Source organism: Procambarus clarkii, chromosome 35 (genome assembly GCF_040958095.1).
Source record: "Procambarus clarkii isolate CNS0578487 chromosome 35, FALCON_Pclarkii_2.0, whole genome shotgun sequence".
In the NCBI taxonomy this organism is placed as follows: Eukaryota; Metazoa; Arthropoda; class Malacostraca; order Decapoda; family Cambaridae; genus Procambarus; species Procambarus clarkii.
In genome coordinates this window covers 8,801,297-8,824,798 of record NC_091184.1, presented here as the reverse complement: position 1 = coordinate 8,824,798, position 23,502 = coordinate 8,801,297, and positions in this window count along the sequence as shown.

Genomic DNA, 23,502 nt, shown 5'->3' with positions numbered 1-23,502 from the left:
GACCTGCGTAAGGCTTTTGACACTGTCAACCACCAAAACCTTCTTCTTAAATTACATCATTATGGAGTCAGAGGACACTCCCTGCAATACCTCAAATCTTATCTTACTTACAGGCTCCAGTATGTATTATTATTCTGTGAATATTTTTTATTCTGTGAATAATAATTGTATTATTCACAGTATTATTCTGTGAATAATACTGTGAATTTCTCCCACCCTACCCATCAACATTGGTGTTCCTCAGGGCAGCATACTTGGCCCTCTTCTCTTTCTCAGCTACATTAATGACCTTCCAAATGCCTCCCAACACCTCAAACCAATTCTATTTGCTGACGACACAACCTTCATTTACTCCAGCCCTGACCCCCTTGCTCTAAATGCCACAGTAAATACTGAGCTAAAGAAAGTCCATCTTTGGCTAACTGCCAACAAACTCACCCTTAACATTGACAAAACGTTCTATATTCTGTTTGGCAATAAATCCTCTAATCAAATAAATCTCAAAATAAACAATACCCAAATTTGTAACAAATTAGATGGAAAATTCTTTGGCGTTCTCATTGACCACAAGCTGAATTTCCAGGGACACATTCTAAATATATCAAAAAAAGTTTCAAAAACTGTTGGCATTCTTTCTAAGATCAGATATTATGTACCCCGCCCTGCCCTGGTGACTCTCTATTACTCCCTCATCTATCCATATCTCAACTATGGTATTTGTGCTTGGGGGTCTACTACCCAAAATTATTTACGTCCTCTAATTACTCAACACAAAGCTGCTATTAGGACAATATCCAACTCTAGCCCCAGACATCACTCTCTACCCCTACTCAAATCTCTGAATATGTTAGATATTAAGTCACTGCACATTCTCTCATGTGTATTATACATATATAAAACGCTGAACTGTAATGCCAATCCTGACCTCAAAAGCTTCATTGAAGGTTGTAACAGAACCCATGAGCACCACACCAGAAATAAATACAGTTTTGATATTCCTAGAGTACGACTTAATCAAACTAGAAATGCTCTTCAAATCAAGGGACCCAGAATGTGGAATGACCTTCCCAAGCATGTTAAAGACTGTACCTCTCTCAACCAGTTTAAGATAAAAACGAAGCACTACCTAATAAATTCCCTGTAACCTACCTTACCCCGCTGTTGTCAACCCATGTCTGTTTTCTTTCAAAACAACGCTGTTTGAATGTAATTGTCTGTAATAATTTGTAATTGTATTTGTGCTGCTTTTTCAGCCATGTTCCCCCCCCCCCCCTCTTTTACCTCAATTTTTATTTGTTCTCGACACATTTTATTCTTTATACCCATTAGTATTAAGCTATAGTCATTAATGTTTTTCCTGCCCGAAACGATTTGCGTAATAGTGGCTTTAGGCATTGTATGTACTAGCTCTATCTATTAATCCAACAAATTTTGTAAAATCTCTTGTATGTATGTACCTTACCTAAAAAAACATTTATTTATTTATTTATTATTTATTTATTTGCTTGGGTTAAACTCTAACAGCCATTTGTTCGACCATTCCTGCAGCTTGTCCGGGTCTTCTTGAAGCCTCAAGCTGTCCTCCTCTGTCTTAATCCTTCTCATAATTTTGTGTTACGTCACTGTTAACGGTGACGTCATGGCGGCTTGTGTAACGTCACTGTTAACAGTGACGTCATGGCGGCTCGTGTAACGTCACTGTTAACGGTGACGTCATGGCGGCTTGTGTAACGTCACTGTTAACAGTGACGTCATGGCGGCTTGTGTAACATCACTGTTAACGGTGACGTCATGGCCGCTTGTGTAGCGTCACTGTTAACGGTGACGGCTCGTGTAACGTCACTGTTAACGGTGACGTCATGGCGGCTTGTGTAACGTCACTGTTAACGGTGACGTCATGACGGCTCGTGTAACGTCACTGTTAACGGTGACGTCATGACGGCTTGTGTAACGTCCCCCCCTTCGGACACTGTGGACACTGAATCTCTTCCCACACTCTGGACACTGATGAGGTTTATCACCTAAATGCACTAACATGTAAGTTTTCACATATGAAGCACCGGTGAATACCTTCTGACACTGTGGACACTGGTGAGTCTTCATCTTCTTTATGACAGGTGCAGTTTGTGTGAAGGTTTTCTCCCCCGGATGTTGGGAGAAGCGTCAAGGCTTGAGTGTTGTTTCTTAGAGTTAGACTTGATGTGAGCACTTGGTGGTCAATGGTGGTGCTTCTTCTTTATGATAGGTGCAGTTTGTGTCAAGGTTTTCCCTTAATGCTCGTGCTGGACCTCACCGGCGGGTGCTGCTAAAATGGCGGCGGTTGTTTACCCTCTCATCACCTAAGCGTTCCAATGTTTTTGTCTGGTTCCACATAACATTTTTCCTACTTCTTATTTTTGTTTATAAGTGATCATTTACAATTAACACTTGTATTTTTATTTTTGTTTTTCAATCAAAGAATGTACTTGAAATGGTTTCTTTAAACATAAAGCCACACGATTATACTTTTTGAAGGAAATAGCTCTCCCACAGTGGATGCACTACATGCGCAGAGTTGACCAACAAGTTTTTCATATTCACTTTTATTTATTTATTTATTTACATATATACAAGAAGGTACATTGGGTTTGTGAGAATACATTGGATAGTACAGTATTTACATTCTTGTAAAGCCACTAGTACGCACAGCGTTTCGGGCAGGTCCTTAATCTAGCAGATAATTTTAAGTAGGTAATTTCTATCAGAACTGATAAATGATAAAGATACATTGCAAGAGAAAAATTAGATGAGAGAGCTTAGTAAGTATATTAAAGCACATTGTTATATTAAAGCTCTGATTGATTACATTGACAGCTTGATTAGTAATTTAAACAAGATTAATAGACACCATACAGCAGATTGACAGCACATATAAGACAGCAATGATCACAATGGTGAAGATGTTCAGATTGAGTACATAAAGATTGGGAGACTGCAGGGTAGCAAAAGATACAGATAAACAAGATTTATAAACACCATTCAGCAGATTGGCAGCACATATAAGAAGACAGCAATGATCACAATGGTAAAGATGTTCAAATTGGGAACATAAAGGTTGGGAGATTGGGTAACAATAGATACAGTGCAATTTTAAGGCAAAAAGTGAAAACTATGAGGATGAAATTAGGTACTTTTTAGTATTGATTTTGAATGATGTAAAAGTTGGACAGCTTTTCAATTCAGTAGGGAGTGAGTTCCATAAACTGGGTCCCTTTATTTGCATAGTGTTTACACAGATTAAGTTTAACTCTGGGGATATCAGAGATATTTATTTCTGGTGCGGTGATAATGGGTCCTATTACATCTGTCCAGGAAGAGTTTCAGACAAGGATTTGCATTTAAGAACAGGGTTTTGTAAATGTAGTTGACACAAGAGAATTTATGGAGTGAGATTATGTTTAGCATGTTTAGGGAGTTAAACAAGGGGGCTGTGTGTTGTCTGAAAGCAGAATTTGATATTATTCTGATAGCAGATTTTTGCTGGGTGATGATGGACTTGAGGTGGTTTGCAGTGGTTGAACCCCATGCACAGATACCATAGTTGAGATAGGGATAGATTAGTGCATAATATAGAGAGATGAGAGCAGAGTTAGGTACATAATATCTGATTTTGGAGAGTATACCAACTGTTGTTATGACTTTCTTAGTTATGTGTTGTATGTTGGTACTGAAATTGAGTCTCTTGTCTAGGAATAGGCCAAGAAACTTTCCATCATTTTTATTGCTAATGTTTACATTATCTATCTGAAGCTGAATTGCATTTGTAGATTTGCTTCCAAATAAGATGTATAGTAGGTCTTTTCTATGTTAAGTGTTAGTTTGTTGGTTGACATCCATAAGTGGACTTTTTTTAGTTCATTATTAACAACATCATTTAGTGTATGTGGGTTGGGGTTAGAGTAGATGAGGGTAGTATCATCAGTAAACAAAACAGGTTTCAGAATGTTAGAGACATTAGGCAGATCATTGATGTATATAAGAAATAGGAGAGGTCCCAAGATGCTGCCCTGTGGCACTCCAACGGTTATTGGTAGAGTGGGAGAGGATATATATTATTGATGGTTACACATTGGTGTCTATCACTATGATAGGATTAATGGATATAGTCCAGTGCATGGCCTCGGATTCCATAATGATGAAGTTTACGTAAGAGGTAGTTGTGATTAACAGTGTCAAAGGCCTTTCTCAGGTCAATGAAAAGTCCAATCGGAAACTAATTTTTGTCAATGGCTGAGTAAATTATATCAAGGAGACTAATAATTGCATCGTTGGTACTCTTTTGGGAGCGGAAGCCAAGCTGACAGGGGCTAAGAATGTCGAATTTTACGAGATAGGAGTAGAGCTGTTTGTAGATAATTTTTTCAAATATTTTTGATAGTATGGGTAGGTTCGATATTGGTCTGTAGTTGTTTATGTCTGACGGATTACCTCCTTTATGAACTGGCGTTACTCTTGCGTTTTTAAGGGTATCAGGGAAGGTATGACACTCAAGGGATTTGTTGAACAGCAGAGCTATAGGTGGCGCAAGGGCTTGGGAGGCGCTCTTGTATACAATGGATGGGATTTCACTGATGTTCCCAGCTTTGGTTTGTAGTGTGTGTATGATGGACACAACATCTGTCGGACTGACTGGTGAAAGGAGAAGAGAGTTTGGATAGCTGCCTGAGAGATATATGTGTTGATATATGTCTGAGTCTGTGGGATTTTACTGGCAAGGTTAGCACCTACCGATGAAAAGAAGCTATTAAATTCATTTGCCATTTCTAAGTCAGTTGACGGTGTAAAGCCATCCTTAGAGAGTGTTATCTGGTTGTGGGAGTGTTGTTTATTTCCTAGGATAATAGATATGTCATGGTATTCCATTTGCTTTTCATGTTGCCTTTTGCTTCTAACTCTATTGTCATTACCTATCCTCTAAACCTTACATTTGTCAGAATTAAACGGCTCTGCCAATCTTTTGACCATATTTCAGTACCCAATTTAGATCGTTCGATAGATCAATTTAGACCCCCTTGTATCATGAATCATCATACATGATGATATAATGATACACACTACTGGGTATATGCTGATGATATAATGATACACACTACTTGTTATGCTAACATGCAGAACACTCTTAACTCTGTATTAGTCTTATGTCAGGACTTAGGTTTAGTCATATCTCAGCAGAGGAAACAAAGATACTAAACGGGTGTTCACCCAGGCAGGGAGGAGCTGTTCGCAAGATGTAACTGTATGATGGCTCCCAGCTTGACTATGTTAACAGATTCAAATACCTTGGCCTTGTATTGTCCTGTTGTATTCAGACTCTGTCGTCAGTATAATGAGAGGCTCCATAAGCCCTCTTGGAGATGTTGCAGGTTATCACTCAGGCTATGGTGCCAATGTCACAATTGTCAAAATGATGTACCTTGCATACATCAGATCTTTAGTGGATTATGCTGCACCTCTGCTTGCCTTGATGACTGAAAGAAAGCTTAAAGGGCTTGAAAACTTGCAGAACGAAGCCTTGAAGATAATCCTTGGATGCCCCTAGTACCACAAAGATACTTAACATGAGGAAGGAACTTAATATTAACTTAATAATAGAATATGAGTGCATATTCTACTGCATTACTATTTGTAATGATCCTCATATTGTGCTTCAGTAATCCAATGTATAACCCTGAGATGTTTTCCTAATTGTACTTAGGATTCCTTGTTCATTATTGTGTATTGTTCTGATCTGCTTTTGTGTCGAAAATTCTTGTATCGTACCTGTAAACAATTTTTTGACAATTTTACTGTAATTATCCTACTTAAAATCATCTGTACTTGTAAAGTAAAGCTGTAATGTACCTGTTAAACACTTTTTATCAATTTTACACCTAATTATTTCTCTAAAACTTTGTTTGTTTAAGAATTTGCTCAAAGATTAGTTTAAGGACTTGCCCGAAACGCTATATGCAAGCTAGTGGTTTTACAAGATTATAATTCTAACTTAAGCTCTATGTTGTCTCTTAACCCCCAATGTTCGTTCTTGTATATATATAAATAAATAAAATAAATAAATAACGAGGGATCGAGGCATTAATGCGCAGTACGTGCTTCCCTCACCTGTGACGTCACAGCGCCATCTGACGACAGCATAAACACAGGCGGCCATTTTATGTTCCACCAAGATTGAAAAAAAAAAATTTATTTTGCCTCGAGGGGCGAGTTTATTGGGCAGCGCCCAATGTGTTCGCAATAGAATGTTCTACAAGAACATATGTATAAAATAAGTGACATAGAGATTATTGATGTGTACTCACCTAATTGTACTCACCTAATTGTGCTTGCGGGGGTTGAGCTCTGGCTCTTTGGTCCCGCCTCTCAACCGTCAATCAACTGGTGTACAGATTCCTGAGCCTATTGGGCTCTATCATATCTACATTTGAAACTGTGAATGGAGTCAGCCTCCACCACATCACTTCCTAATGCATTCCATTTGCTAACTACTCTGACACTGAAAAAGTTTGTAATGTATGTGTGTATTTGTGTGAGTGATTATAAATATGTATGTGTATGTATATATGTATACGTATATATATATATATATATATATATATATATATATATATATATATATATATATATATATATATATATATATATGTATATATATATATATATATATATATATATATATATATATATATATATATATATATATATATATATATATATATATATATGTACATGTATGTATAAGAGTGTGTACATGTATATATAACATTAATAATTTTGTAACTAGCGTCAAAAATTGTTATTTGCTTAGCTAAACAAACTAGAGAGTTCAGTTCCTGAACCCATTATGTGCCTCTGTAATCCTTTACACCACCGCCCACGGGATGGGTATCGGGTGCATAATAAAGAAAGAAATTGAAATAATAGGGGTATGAAATGTATCAACATAAAACATTAATGTTAGTGGCCATCAGGTAAAATCAGGTTATTATTTGTAAAGAATTTAAATGAGTTAAACTAAATACGAACTTAATAAATTTTGCTAACGCAAAAATATATTCCCGAGGTATTGTAATTGCAAATAAATATTTAATACAATTATTTGTAACATTTTTTTTATTTTAGATTTTCGTATTGCTTGATAATATATAATAGCGCTTAGATAATGCTAGAGCTGGACATTCTTTAGGCTCGTTGCATGTTGTGGTAGTCGCCGCCATTTTAAAACCGTATCCTGTTCAGCTCGGTCCGTCTAATTACCACAAGCTAACACAAGCTATACAAGCATCAGAAAGCTTCCTGGCAATACGTTAGTAATGAATAAATATGATATATTTACAATACAATACAATACAATTTTATTTAGGTAAGGTACATACATACAAAATTTTTTTACAAGGATTGTTTAACTTATAGGTATAGCTAGTACATACAATGCCTAAAGCCACTATTACGCAAAGCGTTTCGGGCATGATAAACTTAAATGACAAGCTTAATACTAATTGAACATAATGAGTAGAATGAAAACAAGAAATGAAAACATAGATGAAAAAGCAGCACAAATACAATTATGTCGACAAACAGCGCTCTTTAAAGAAAAAAACAGACATTGGTTGACAATAGAAGGGTAAGGTAGGTTACAGGGAATTTATTAGGTATAGCTTCGCTTTTAACTTAAACTGGTTGAGAGAGGTATAGTCTTTAACATGGTTGGGAAGGTCATTCCACATTCTGGGCCCCTTGATTTGTAGAGCATTTCTAGTTTGATTAAGTCGTACTCTAGGAATATCAAAACTGTATTTATTTCTAGTGTGATGCTCATGGGTTCTGATACAACCTTCTATGAAGCTTTTGAGATCAGGATTGGCATTATAGTTTAGCGTTTTATATATGTATAATACACATGAGAGAATGTGCAGTGACTTAATGTCTAACATATTCAGAGATTTAAGTAGGGGTACCGAGTGATGTCTGGGGCCAGAATTGGATATTGTACTAATAGCAGCTTTGTGTTGAGTAATTAGAGGACGTAAGTGATTTTGGGTAGTAGAGCCCCAAGCACAAATACCATAGTTGAGATATGGATAGATAAGGGAGTAATAGAGAGTCACCAGGGCAGGGCGTGGTACATAATATCTGATCTTAGAAAGAATGCCCACAGTTTTTGAAACTTTTTTTTATATGTTTAGAATGTGTCCCTGGAAATTAAGCTTGTGGTCAATGAGAATGCCAAGGAATTTGCCATCTAATTTGTTACAAATTTGGGTATTGTTTATTTTGAGATTTATTTGATTAGAGGATTTATTGCCAAACAGAATATAAAAGGTTTTGTCAATGTTAAGGGTGAGTTTGTTGGCAGTTAGCCACAGATGGACTTTATTTAGCTCAGTATTTACTGTGGCATTTAGAGCAAGGGGATCAGGACTGGAGTAAATGAAGGTTGTGTCGTCAGCAAATAGAATTGGTTTGAGGTGTTGGGAGGCATTTGGAAGGTCATTAATGTAGATGAGAAAGAGGAGAGGGCCAAGTATGCTGCCCTGGGGAACACCAATGTTGATGGGTAGGGTGGGAGAAATTGTGTTATTCACAGAAACATATTGGAGCCTGTCAGTAAGGTAGGATTTGAGGTATTGTAGGGAGTGTCCTCTGACTCCATAATGATGTAATTTAAGAAGAAGGTTTTGGTGGTTGACAGTGTCAAAAGCTTTACGCAGGTCCACAAACAACCCAACAGAGAACTCATTTTTATCAAGAGCTGTATGAATCGAGTTAAGCATACTAATAAGTGTATCGTTAATGCTTTTTTTGGGTCTGAAGCCATATTGGCAAGGGCTAAGTATATTGAGTTTGGCTAGATATGAGTAAAGCTGCTTATAGATTAGTTTTTCAAAAATTTTTGACAAGTTTGGCAGGATAGATATAGGTCTGTAGTTGTTAACATCTGTGAGATTACCACATTTGTGGACAGGCGTTACTCTCGCTTTTTTTAGCATATCTGGGAAGGTTTGGAGTTCAAGTGACTTGTTGAAGAGCAAAACAATAGCAGGGGCTAAAGATCTGGAGGCTTTTTTGTAAATTAAAGTTGGTATCTCCTCAAGGGCACCAGACTTGGTTTTAAGGGAAAGGATTATCTCATTGACGTCAGTGGAATTAATAGGCTTTAGGTACAGAGACTGTGGATAGTTACCTGAAAGATAGTCATTAATGTCTGTACTGGAAGATGGAATATCATTTGCAAGGGATGAACCAATGGAAGAGAAGAACCTATTGAACTCAGTAGCAGAATCAGAGGCTGAAAGCTGACCATCGTTATTAGACAGGAGAGTCGGTTTGTTATTTAAAGACTTCTTTGATCCCAATATTTGAGAAATTGTTCTCCAAGTTTGTTTAATGTTAAATTTACTCATTATAATGTTGGTGCTGAACGTACAACACGAAAAAACATAATTTTAATCTGAAAAAGTATCTTTTTATAAAGAAATTAGACGAAAATAAAAAGCTGGTGACGCCAAATCAAGTCGACGATCCAAGCGTCAATGTTGTGGAGCGACTTATCCAAGACAGATTGTTGCCTGGAGAGTGTTTGCTGGCATATCAGCCTCTTGTACACACGTCGCACTTCTCTGCTCAAATTGTCACAAATTGAAATAATGGTATAAACTCTAATAATGCATAGTTACAATAATATTTAGCATAAATAGCCAGAAAATATTGAAATTGTATTGAAAAATAGGTATCTGGAAGTGAAATTAACTCCTTGGGACAATAGTTTTGTTATATAGATGCTGATGATTATTCGCTGGTATGCGTTCGCTACTTGAACTACTATGCACTTACGTATCCAGAGATTAGTTCAGAGTAAAACCATGTTTTTCCAAATTCTACATTACATACCATCATTATAATAGATAAATATGACGTATTTCTTCATTACTTATATAATGCAAGGAAATTTTGGGGTATGATTAGGTAGCTATGGGTGGCTTTTGGGTAAATACATGGACTCGCTCTGGGTGTGTATGTAGATGTTACGGCCCTCTCGGGACGCAACGGGGTTCTTACTCTGATGTAGTTAGAGGAAGATATATATCCGGCCCCAAGCCAGTAGAGGCTATCAAGGGATGCGATCCGTGACGCAAGTAACTTAAAGGGAGTAGGGAAAGAAAGGTAAGAACTTAATATAATAATGTTCACCATCACCGATTTAATATATATAATAAAAGAGTACACAAGGGGGAGGGGTATTAACACTTTACAAGGGGGGCGTGCACAATCTAGTCTTCTGCTGAAGACTCTTGATCAAGAAGCTAGGTGCTGAGTCCGCGGTGCTTTCTTCGTGGCCTCAAGACGTGTCCTCTGAGAACCCCGAGCCTACCCTGGCCACAGGTCAGCCACAACACAGGTCCACTGGGGGCACCGTCGTGGAGGCCGTCAACCACACGTCCAGCAGGTCTGCTGGCAGGTACTGAGCCACCAAGGCTGGTACGGCCACTCCACGAACGATCAAAGGGGTACGCCCTAGACAGGAGTCTCGTGTGATATCACCAATCACCCTCCTGTCCTCAATACCCCAGTGGATTATCGTCTCCAACCGTCGGTCCCGGGTAAATCCTTCCACTGCCACTCCACTGGCAGGCTTAACACTCCACAGTGTTCTTCCGGGGGGACGACGTCACGACAGCTGCAGCAAACTTCACTGTATGGAGACTGGCTGCCTCGGGTAGACTGACTACACCTTCAACACAGTGGTCCCAGGTCGGCTCTGTAAGCAGACACGTCATCAATAACTGGGACACTAATACACCACACTCACAGGCTCAGATACAAACGCCCGACATATCCACTCTATAGATGGCGCTGTCGTTGGAGCACCACCTCACCAGAGGTCAGGAGCGGCGGTGTTGAGCGCTGAACCAGACTGGAAACTGGTCCTCGAGGCCAGTACACGCTGTCCTCACTAGGTGTCGTCGATCGTTTGGCGGGGGTTTCTGGAGCTGACCCACAGATGGCGTGTTTGTCACTGCTCCAGGCTCGGACGCTGGATCCGGATTCGTAACACCTCCCCACCAAAAAGAATTTGGTTTGGGGTTCTATAAAAAGAAACACAAACCAAATTAGTACGACGACACAACTCCAAATGGACACACATGCTTTATAATCTGGGATGTCGAGGCTGTCACGTCTACAGAACTGTACTGAGGAACCCTGGCACAAAGGGAACTTGTAGATAGAAGGCAATGATCTGCCTGATATAATCGTCCACATCTCCACTGCGATGTCAAGCAGGGGCATCATCTCACCTCTCTCGAGTACGGATTGGTTTCGACACGATCTGGGGTGACTCGACACTTCCCTATGTCGTGGCACTGATGATGGCTGAACACAGACGGCATTTCTGGTACCGATCCGGTAGTCCTTCAGGGAGACGGGAACCTGGAATACAGGGGTCTGATAATTCAGAGTGATAGCGACAGTGGGCAAGGCAGTACTTACTACATACTCTTCTACTAGGCCCGCACCTAGTTCCAACAGGGCTGCTTGCTCACCGAAGATGGCATTCGCTCTGCCCCCGTCAGGTCGACCAACGTTCCGTATAACGCTGTGTTGAGGCTCAGCAGTCACGCGGGGGGTGTCAACCTGTCGGAAACAGTCACTCATATTATCACATATCGTACCTCCTGTATCATCTATTACCTCCCAGGTCCCTTCTTCAACTGCAACACTTGCAGTACAACTCTCCAATCCCTGGGACCTCTTCGCGATGTTCCTGGGAGCCATCATTCGTCGGGTCGTCCACCGGTCCTCACTGAGAGCACAAACGAGAACACATACGAGAACCAAACAAAGTATCGCTAAGAAACACGAGGCCAATTGAGGGATAAGCTTCCCGAGCCAGTCATGTCCATAGCCGGCCACATCCACACGCCTGGCTTGGACCGAAGAGGGCACTAGACCTTTTGGACACACCGCACCTACCTCTGACGTCTGGGGAATCTCTGGCTGGTTCACTACATGCTGTAACTTGCCATACCGCAAGCACACATCCGCCTTCGCTCCAGACTCGTTGGTATCCGTGGGTGCCCGCACACAAGGCCTCTCTTCTTGCTCAGGTACCTCTGCCATCGTAACCTCATGTTCCTCGTCGAGAGAATCAGGAGACACTGCTAAATAACTGTCGATCTGCGGGTGAGAGGACAAATTAAATATGTTTACATCCGGGTCTGTCTTTACCTGGACAGTACCATTGCCTGTTACCTCAGACCGTGCTGTTCCGGTAGACTCGTCCGCAACCTTGGGAAGATTGATGCTCCAATCTGTCACCAAGTCGTTGGCTAGTACCACGTCAATCCCAGCCACAGGGAGGGTATCGACTACTGCCAACTCACTTGTGCCGCTGAAATAAGGCGAGTCAAGATGTACTGGCACTAAGGGGGCGATATACTGCGTACAAGGACAACCTGTCGTCTCCCGTCCACACTTACTCCCTCGGGTAACGAGCTCTTCACGATCAGGGACTGGGCTGCTCCACTATCTCTGAGCACTACAACTGATCTACCAGTATGATCACTCGTTACATACCCGCATGAAGTGTGAGGGGCAAACAAACTTGGTCTTTCCTGCGTCATCGTAGACTGGTTTCCTGCTGGTGGTGTAACACAGCTCATCAACATCACCTCCCTTTGTGCGCTGCCACCTCTTCTGCCTCGGCACCTAGCAGCTATGTGTCCCTTCTGCCCACAAGTCCAGCACACCATGTTCCTCCTCGGACTACGGTGTTTCGGACTACTAGGACTTGTTCTTCGAGGGCTACCTGGGGGCGTCTTCTTAGCACTTTGTGGGACGGGTCTTTCTTCTTCGTCGTGAGGTCTGTCAAACCGGCGCTGGTAATTCCTCGGGACGTACTTAGCAGACGGCCTATGAGTCAGGATATACTCTTCAGCCATGGTGGCTGCTGCACTCAAGGTCTCCACCTGCTGCTCTTCTAAGTATGTCTTGAGGTCTCCAGACAAACAATCCTTGAAGTCTTCGAGCAGAATCAGCTGTTCGAGGTCTTCCCTGGTCTCCACCTTCCGAGAGGCACACCATTCTTGAAAAAGTCGCTCCTTGATCGTGGCGAACTCTGTGAAAGTGTGCTCTGAGGTCTTCTTCAGGTTTCTGAACTTTTGCCTATACGCCTCAGGTACCAATTGGTACGCCATGAGCACAACCTTCTTCACCTTGTCATAATCGCTGGAGTCGTCAAGGGATAACGTAGAGTAGGCGATTTGGGCCTTCCCAGTCAAGACTGACTGTATCATGATGGCCCAATTCTCCCTTGGCCACTCCAAAGAGGCAGCGACTTTCTCGAAGGCTGCAAAGAATTTTGACACTTCCTTCTCATGGAATTTGGGGACCATTTTGATGTTGCGTACCGGATCGAAGCTACTGGTGTCCGTTGTTTGCCTCCGACCTCCGCCTAATCGCAACACTTCTAGTTCATGTTGTCTCTCTCTTTCCTCCCTTTCTCGCTCTCGTTCTTCTCTCTCTCGTTCTCATTCTTCTCTCTCTCGTCTCTCTTCTCTTTCTCGTTCTTCTCTCTCTCGTTTCTCTTCTCTTTCTCGTTCTTCTCTCTCTCGTTTCTCTTCTCTTTCTCGTTCTTCTCTCTCTCGTTCTCGTTCTTCTCTCTCTCGTCTCTCTTCTCTTTCTCGTTCTTCTCTTTCTCGTTTCTCTTCTCTTTCTCGCTCTTCTCTTCTTTCGTTTCTTTCTAATTCTAAACGCCTCATCGCCAATTCTTTTTCTTTCATCTCCATTTCTTTATTTTTCATCTCCACTTCTTTATCTTTTAATTCTCGTTCTAATTCTAACTTCTTCCATTCAATTTCCCGATTAATTTCTAGGGCACGCATCTTGACTGTTAGGAAGCTGATATTAAGCTCGCCTGCATCACTGTCAACGTCGCTGCCCTCATCTTCCTTTTCTGTGGAAGCTATGTCTGCACTTTCCTTTGTACTAGGAGTCTCGCCTTCCTGTTTCTCTTCTGCCTTCAGGTGCCGGTGTACCTTGGACAAGATCTCCACACGGGAATCACTGGCACGGATCTTGATCTCCAGGTAGGCGCTCACTAGTACAAGCTCTGGTTTACTCAGATATTTTAATCTGGCAAGACAATCTTCTCTGTTCAGAAAAGCCTGAACCTCGTCCAGATCATCGATGGTAGCTTTGTCTGCCATTGTCACAGATGGAACACTTAGCACTTAACACACTGCTTACACGTTAGCACTTAACACACCGAGCACTGTTCTACGCCAATATTGCACTTTATCGCACCAAACACTGCACTTGCCAATATTGCACGTAAACACTCCGGGCACCGCACTACCCAATATTGCACTGAGTCCAAGCGAACACTTCGCTCTACAATATTGCACTAAATCACTGAGCACCGCACTAGTCAATATTGCACTTAATCGCTTAATCACAGCGAGCACCGCACTGCACAATATCGCACTTAGTCACTCTGAGCACCGCACAGGACGTATAACGTCACAATCGTCACACAGGGGGAATTATATACAGGGATTACGCCACTTCACCACCCCTGTCAAACATACTTAACAAGGGGACGGATCCCGCTGGGGATGCCAATTATGTTACGGCCCTCTCGGGACGCAACGGGGTTCTTACTCTGATGTAGTTAGAGGAAGATATATATCCGGCCCCAAGCCAGTAGAGGCTATCAAGGGATGCGATCCGTGACGCAAGTAACTTAAAGGGAGTAGGGAAAGAAAGGTAAGAACTTAATATAATAATGTTCACCATCACCGATTTAATATATATAATAAAAGAGTACACAAGGGGGAGGGGTATTAACACTTTACAAGGGGGGCGTGCACAATCTAGTCTTCTGCTGAAGACTCTTGATCAAGAAGCTAGGTGCTGAGTCCGCGGTGCTTTCTTCGTGGCCTCAAGACGTGTCCTCTGAGAACCCCGAGCCTACCCTGGCCACAGGTCAGCCACAACACAGGTCCACTGGGGGCACCGTCGTGGAGGCCGTCAACCACACGTCCAGCAGGTCTGCTGGCAGGTACTGAGCCACCAAGGCTGGTACGGCCACTCCACGAACGATCAAAGGGGTACGCCCTAGACAGGAGTCTCGTGTGATATCACCAATCACCCTCCTGTCCTCAATACCCCAGTGGATTATCGTCTCCAACCGTCGGTCCCGGGTAAATCCTTCCACTGCCACTCCACTGGCAGGCTTAACACTCCACAGTGTTCTTCCGGGGGGACGACGTCACGACAGCTGCAGCAAACTTCACTGTATGGAGACTGGCTGCCTCGGGTAGACTGACTACACCTTCAACACAGTGGTCCCAGGTCGGCTCTGTAAGCAGACACGTCATCAATAACTGGGACACTAATACACCACACTCACAGGCTCAGATACAAACGCCCGACATATCCACTCTATAGATGGCGCTGTCGTTGGAGCACCACCTCACCAGAGGTCAGGAGCGGCGGTGTTGAGCGCTGAACCAGACTGGAAACTGGTCCTCGAGGCCAGTACACGCTGTCCTCACTAGGTGTCGTCGATCGTTTGGCGGGGGTTTCTGGAGCTGACCCACAGATGGCGTGTTTGTCACTGCTCCAGGCTCGGACGCTGGATCCGGATTCGTAACACCTCCCCACCAAAAAGAATTTGGTTTGGGGTTCTATAAAAAGAAACACAAACCAAATTAGTACGACGACACAACTCCAAATGGACACACATGCTTTATAATCTGGGATGTCGAGGCTGTCACGTCTACAGAACTGTACTGAGGAACCCTGGCACAAAGGGAACTTGTAGATAGAAGGCAATGATCTGCCTGATATAATCGTCCACATCTCCACTGCGATGTCAAGCAGGGGCATCATCTCACCTCTCTCGAGTACGGATTGGTTTCGACACGATCTGGGGTGACTCGACACTTCCCTATGTCGTGGCACTGATGATGGCTGAACACAGACGGCATTTCTGGTACCGATCCGGTAGTCCTTCAGGGAGACGGGAACCTGGAATACAGGGGTCTGATAATTCAGAGTGATAGCGACAGTGGGCAAGGCAGTACTTACTACATACTCTTCTACTAGGCCCGCACCTAGTTCCAACAGGGCTGCTTGCTCACCGAAGATGGCATTCGCTCTGCCCCCGTCAGGTCGACCAACGTTCCGTATAACGCTGTGTTGAGGCTCAGCAGTCACGCGGGGGGTGTCAACCTGTCGGAAACAGTCACTCATATTATCACATATCGTACCTCCTGTATCATCTATTACCTCCCAGGTCCCTTCTTCAACTGCAACACTTGCAGTACAACTCTCCAATCCCTGGGACCTCTTCGCGATGTTCCTGGGAGCCATCATTCGTCGGGTCGTCCACCGGTCCTCACTGAGAGCACAAACGAGAACACATACGAGAACCAAACAAAGTATCGCTAAGAAACACGAGGCCAATTGAGGGATAAGCTTCCCGAGCCAGTCATGTCCATAGCCGGCCACATCCACACGCCTGGCTTGGACCGAAGAGGGCACTAGACCTTTTGGACACACTGCACCTACCTCTGACGTCTGGGGAATCTCTGGCTGGTTCACTACATGCTGTAACTTGCCATACCGCAAGCACACATCCGCCTTCGCTCCAGACTCGTTGGTATCCGTGGGTGCCCGCACACAAGGCCTCTCTTCTTGCTCAGGTACCTCTGCCATCGTAACCTCATGTTCCTCGTCGAGAGAATCAGGAGACACTGCTAAATAACTGTCGATCTGCGGGTGAGAGGACAAATTAAATATGTTTACATCCGGGTCTGTCTTTACCTGGACAGTACCATTGCCTGTTACCTCAGACCGTGCTGTTCCGGTAGACTCGTCCGCAACCTTGGGAAGATTGATGCTCCAATCTGTCACCAAGTCGTTGGCTAGTACCACGTCAATCCCAGCCACAGGGAGGGTATCGACTACTGCCAACTCACTTGTGCCGCTGAAATAAGGCGAGTCAAGATGTACTGGCACTAAGGGGGCGATATACTGCGTACAAGGACAACCTGTCGTCTCCCGTCCACACTTACTCCCTCGGGTAACGAGCTCTTCACGATCAGGGACTGGGCTGCTCCACTATCTCTGAGCACTACAACTGATCTACCAGTATGATCACTCGTTACATACCCGCATGAAGTGTGAGGGGCAAACAAACTTGGTCTTTCCTGCGTCATCGTAGACTGGTTTCCTGCTGGTGGTGTAACACAGCTCATCAACATCACCTCCCTTTGTGCGCTGCCACCTCTTCTGCCTCGGCACCTAGCAGCTATGTGTCCCTTCTGCCCACAAGTCCAGCACACCATGTTCCTCCTCGGACTACGGTGTTTCGGACTACTAGGACTTGTTCTTCGAGGGCTACCTGGGGGCGTCTTCTTAGCACTTTGTGGGACGGGTCTTTCTTCTTCGTCGTGAGGTCTGTCAAACCGGCGCTGGTAATTCCTCGGGACGTACTTAGCAGACGGCCTATGAGTCAGGATATACTCTTCAGCCATGGTGGCTGCTGCACTCAAGGTCTCCACCTGCTGCTCTTCTAAGTATGTCTTGAGGTCTCCAGACAAACAATCCTTGAAGTCTTCGAGCAGAATCAGCTGTTCGAGGTCTTCCCTGGTCTCCACCTTCCGAGAGGCACACCATTCTTGAAAAAGTCGCTCCTTGATCGTGGCGAACTCTGTGAAAGTGTGCTCTGAGGTCTTCTTCAGGTTTCTGAACTTTTGCCTATACGCCTCAGGTACCAATTGGTACGCCATGAGCACAACCTTCTTCACCTTGTCATAATCGCTGGAGTCGTCAAGGGATAACGTAGAGTAGGCGATTTGGGCCTTCCCAGTCAAGACTGACTGTATCATGATGGCCCAATTCTCCCTTGGCCACTCCAAAGAGGCAGCGACTTTCTCGAAGGCTGCAAAGAATTTTGACACTTCCTTCTCATGGAATTTGGGGACCATTTTGATGTTGCGTACCGGATCGAAGCTACTGGTGTCCGTTGTTTGCCTCCGACCTCCGCCTAATCGCAACACTTCTAGTTCATGTTGTCTCTCTCTTTCCTCCCTTTCTCGCTCTCGTTCTTCTCTCTCTCGTTCTCGTTCTTCTCTCTCTCGTCTCTCTTCTCTTTCTCGTTCTTCTCTCTCTCGTTTCTCTTCTCTTTCTCGTTCTTCTCTCTCTCGTTTCTCTTCTCTTTCTCGTTCTTCTCTCTCTCGTTCTCGTTCTTCTCTCTCTCGTCTCTCTTCTCTTTCTCGTTCTTCTCTTTCTCGTTTCTCTTCTCTTTCTCGCTCTTCTCTTCTTTCGTTTCTTTCTAATTCTAAACGCCTCATCGCCAATTCTTTTTCTTCCATCTCCATTTCTTTATTTTTCATCTCCACTTCTTTATCTTTTAATTCTCGTTCTAATTCTAACTTCTTCCATTCAATTTCCCGATTAATTTCTAGGGCACGCATCTTGACTGTTAGGAAGCTGATATTAAGCTCGCCTGCATCACTGTCAACGTCGCTGCCCTCATCTTCCTTTTCTGTGGAAGCTATGTCTGCACTTTCCTTTGTACTAGGAGTCTCGCCTTCCTGTTTCTCTTCTGCCTTCAGGTGCCGGTGTACCTTGGACAAGATCTCCACACGGGAATCACTGGCACGGATCTTGATCTCCAGGTAGGCGCTCACTAGTACAAGCTCTGGTTTACTCAGATATTTTAATCTGGCAAGACAATCTTCTCTGTTCAGAAAAGCCTGAACCTCGTCCAGATCATCGATGGTAGCTTTGTCTGCCATTGTCACAGATGGAACACTTAGCACTTAACACACTGCTTACACGTTAGCACTTAACACACCGAGCACTGTTCTACGCCAATATTGCACTTTATCGCACCAAACACTGCACTTGCCAATATTGCACGTAAACACTCCGGGCACCGCACTACCCAATATTGCACTGAGTCCAAGCGAACACTTCGCTCTACAATATTGCACTAAATCACTGAGCACCGCACTAGTCAATATTGCACTTAATCGCTTAATCACAGCGAGCACCGCACTGCACAATATCGCACTTAGTCACTCTGAGCACCGCACAGGACGTATAACGTCACAATCGTCACACAGGGGGAATTATATACAGGGATTACGCCACTTCACCACCCCTGTCAAACATACTTAACAAGGGGACGGATCCCGCTGGGGATGCCAATTATGTTACGGCCCTCTCGGGACGCAACGGGGTTCTTACTCTGATGTAGTTAGAGGAAGATATATATCCGGCCCCAAGCCAGTAGAGGCTATCAAGGGATGCGATCCGTGACGCAAGTAACTTAAAGGGAGTAGGGAAAGAAAGGTAAGAACTTAATATAATAATGTTCACCATCACCGATTTAATATATATAATAAAAGAGTACACAAGGGGGAGGGGTATTAACACTTTACAAGGGGGGCGTGCACAATCTAGTCTTCTGCTGAAGACTCTTGATCAAGAAGCTAGGTGCTGAGTCCGCGGTGCTTTCTTCGTGGCCTCAAGACGTGTCCTCTGAGAACCCCGAGCCTACCCTGGCCACAGGTCAGCCACAACACAGGTCCACTGGGGGCACCGTCGTGGAGGCCGTCAACCACACGTCCAGCAGGTCTGCTGGCAGGTACTGAGCCACCAAGGCTGGTACGGCCACTCCACGAACGATCAAAGGGGTACGCCCTAGACAGGAGTCTCGTGTGATATCACCAATCACCCTCCTGTCCTCAATACCCCAGTGGATTATCGTCTCCAACCGTCGGTCCCGGGTAAATCCTTCCACTGCCACTCCACTGGCAGGCTTAACACTCCACAGTGTTCTTCCGGGGGGACGACGTCACGACAGCTGCAGCAAACTTCACTGTATGGAGACTGGCTGCCTCGGGTAGACTGACTACACCTTCAACACAGTGGTCCCAGGTCGGCTCTGTAAGCAGACACGTCATCAATAACTGGGACACTAATACACCACACTCACAGGCTCAGATACAAACGCCCGACATATCCACTCTATAGATGGCGCTGTCGTTGGAGCACCACCTCACCAGAGGTCAGGAGCGGCGGTGTTGAGCGCTGAACCAGACTGGAAACTGGTCCTCGAGGCCAGTACACGCTGTCCTCACTAGGTGTCGTCGATCGTTTGGCGGGGGTTTCTGGAGCTGACCCACAGATGGCGTGTTTGTCACTGCTCCAGGCTCGGACGCTGGATCCGGATTCGTAACAGTAGAACCGTACACATTAGCCAATAAATTGTGTAATTAACATGCATTCATATTAATAATACATTCAATAACATCATTATAGGGGGTAAATATGTCATATATCTTCATTACTTGTGTAATGCTAGAAGGCCGGAGTAGCACTAGGTAACTATGGATATAGCTTTGGGAAAATACATGGACCCGCTCTGGGTGTGTGGAGAGCTACACACGAGCAAATCAATTGTCTAATTAACATGCATATATATGCTAATTAACCTTCAAGATTTATATGTCAGAAGAAAGGCAGAGATGTAAACATTACTGTAGCTACATTTCAAGTAATATATATAATTTACGTGAGAGGCATTATATTTTTAAATAAATAATTCTACATTATCGCCGGTATCCGGACACATAAACACTACATTCAATGCCATCATTATAGTTGGTAAATATGTCATATTTCATCAATACTTGTGTAATGCAAGGAGGTTTTATCTTTTTTAAATTAAATATTTCAACTTTAAATATCTTTTCAAATATTTGTCATTAAAGTATATGTTCTGAAAATAATCATGTATTTTATTTACCCCAAAGTAGAGCACGAATATCATAGTGTCATAATCTGTGATTAGTAATTTATTTTACACCCCATACTCATTCCTTGAAGATTATTTACATTCAATCCTCGCTTGATAAATTCAAGATCTTTTGAGTGCATGCAAATATGTTTTAGAATTATAGTATTCAAATGGAATTAGTAGCGTATAGCTAGCTCTAAGCAGAACTACTACTGTACCAGTAACCATATTAATTAACATTTCAGATCAGGTAAGAATTGAGACCACAAAAATTCAGTAGCATTTCTATCACATTCGTCTATAGTTGAACCATTAAGAATGTCACTTAAATGTTACCCAAGCACACATGTTTGTGGAGACTAAAGTTATTATCAATAGAAAGCAACAAGGCCAGATGGGTTTATTGCACCATATATGACAGAGGACTTTCTAAGTGAGCAGAAAGATATCAGATTAGTGATGTGAAAGGAATCAGATTCTCTGAATCTTTATCCTGGGAATGTGTGTGTGTAATACTAGACAAGAGAGAAAATTAGGTCGGGAGTCAGTATATTAGACAGCAGATGGTTAGAAAGGCGGAATCCAAGAGCTAATAGCTTTAGCCTATGGGTACAAATAGCAAATACACAAACAATTCATTTCATGAGGATCCCGGGGATCCTGTAAATTACTATCCTTCCTTCTCATCCAATATTGTTCTTCCAAAGAAATTACTATCTATCCCTTCTCATCCAAAGTTCATTGAATTTATCAGTTCAATATTTATTTATTTACATATTTGTTTGTGTTATATACAAGAAGGTACATTGGATTTGTCAGAGTACATAACAGTGGTGTTCTTACAATTATTGCAAAGCCACATAGTTTTGGGCAAGTCCTTAATCTAACAGGGGGGGGGCGTCTGGCACCCCCCCCTTCCCGGCAATTAAATGTTAACCGCATAGAATGTTACAGTATTACATTGTCATTTTACCCAAGGTAGCACTTTTACTAATGTAAAATGTAATAGAGATACATTATAATTTACACATGGAAAATAGTAGAGGGGCTGGTTCCAAACCTGCACACAGAAATAACATCACATGAGACCAGAAGGCATGGCAGGATGTAGAGAATTCCCCCAATGAAAAGCAGAGGTGCAACAAATCAAATATAATCAAATTTTTATTCAGGTAAAAGTACATACATAGAAGATTAGTTACAAACATAATGTTGGATTTATAGATAGAGCTAGTACATACAATACCTAAAGCCACTAGTATGCAGAGAGTTTCGGGCAAGGTGAGGTTGGGAAAAAACACTTAGACTAAAACTTAATAGTAATTGAGCTTAAAGTAAAAATTGTGTTGAAAGAAAAAATAAAAGATAAAAAAAAGGGGGAACATGGTAGAAAATAGCCAATATATAAGTTGGTCAACAAACAGCATTGTTTAAAAAAATAAGACATGGGTTGACATTTAGGGGTAGGGAAGGTTACATGGAGTTAATAAGGTACCAGGTATTAGGTAACAGGTACTCTATCAACATCAGAGGCCCGAGACTGTTCAACACGCTTCCACTACACATGAGGGGCATAACTGGCCGGCCCCTCACAGTGCTCAAGAGATTACTGGATAAGCACCTCCAAAGAATACCTGATCAACCAGGCTGTGACTCATACTTCAGTCTGCGAGCAGCCGCATCCAACAGCCTGGTTGACCAGTCCAGCAACGAGGAGGCCTGGTCGACGACCGGACCGTGGGGTCGCTAAGTCCCGAAAATACCTCAAGGTAACCTCAAAGTAAGGTAGCATCTGCCAACCAAGGCCCATCACAATGGCAATGGGCTGGAAAGGGAGGGGGAGATGAGAAAGACGAGAGGGCGAAGAATACTGCCCGGTGGAACTCCGGTGTTAATGGCTAGAGTGGGAGAATTGCAATCATTCAAAGAGACATAGCGGATCCTGTCAATGAGACAAGATTGTAGGTATTGGAGTGAGTGACCTCTTACTCCATAATGTTGTAATTTAAGAAGGTTAATGTGTTAACAGTGTCAAAAAGTCTTATGTAGTTCAACAAATAAATGAACAGGGTACCCATTTTTGCCCAGAGCTGCATATGTCAAGTTAATCATACTAATCGGTGCATGATTGGTCTTTTTTGGGGCCTGTAGCAATTATGGCAAGAAATAAGTATATTTTGTTTTGCTAAATAGGAGTAAGGCTGTTTGTAGATTAAGTCTTTAAAATATTTTAGACATCACTGGCAGAATTGATATACGTCTAAACTTGTTGACTAAAGTGAGATTGCCACTTTTATGGACTAAGTTTAGTATGTCTGTTTTTTTAGAATATCAGGAAAGATTTGGAGTTCAAGTGATTTGTTTTGGAGCAATGCAATGGCTGGAGCTAAAGATCTAGATGCTTTTTTTGTAAATTAGGGTTGGTATCTCAACATATAGTATCTATGCATGGCGTTCATTCATGCACTGCACATTACCTCAAGCCCATCATCAACCAACAAAAATCTGCTATGAGAACTATAAAACTGTCTTGAAACAACACACAGAATCTCTCTTTAAATCCTTCAACATGTTAAATATACAGACACTTTGCACATTCTCTTGTGATATTTACATGTACAGAACCTTGTTCCTAAATGCTAATCCTAATC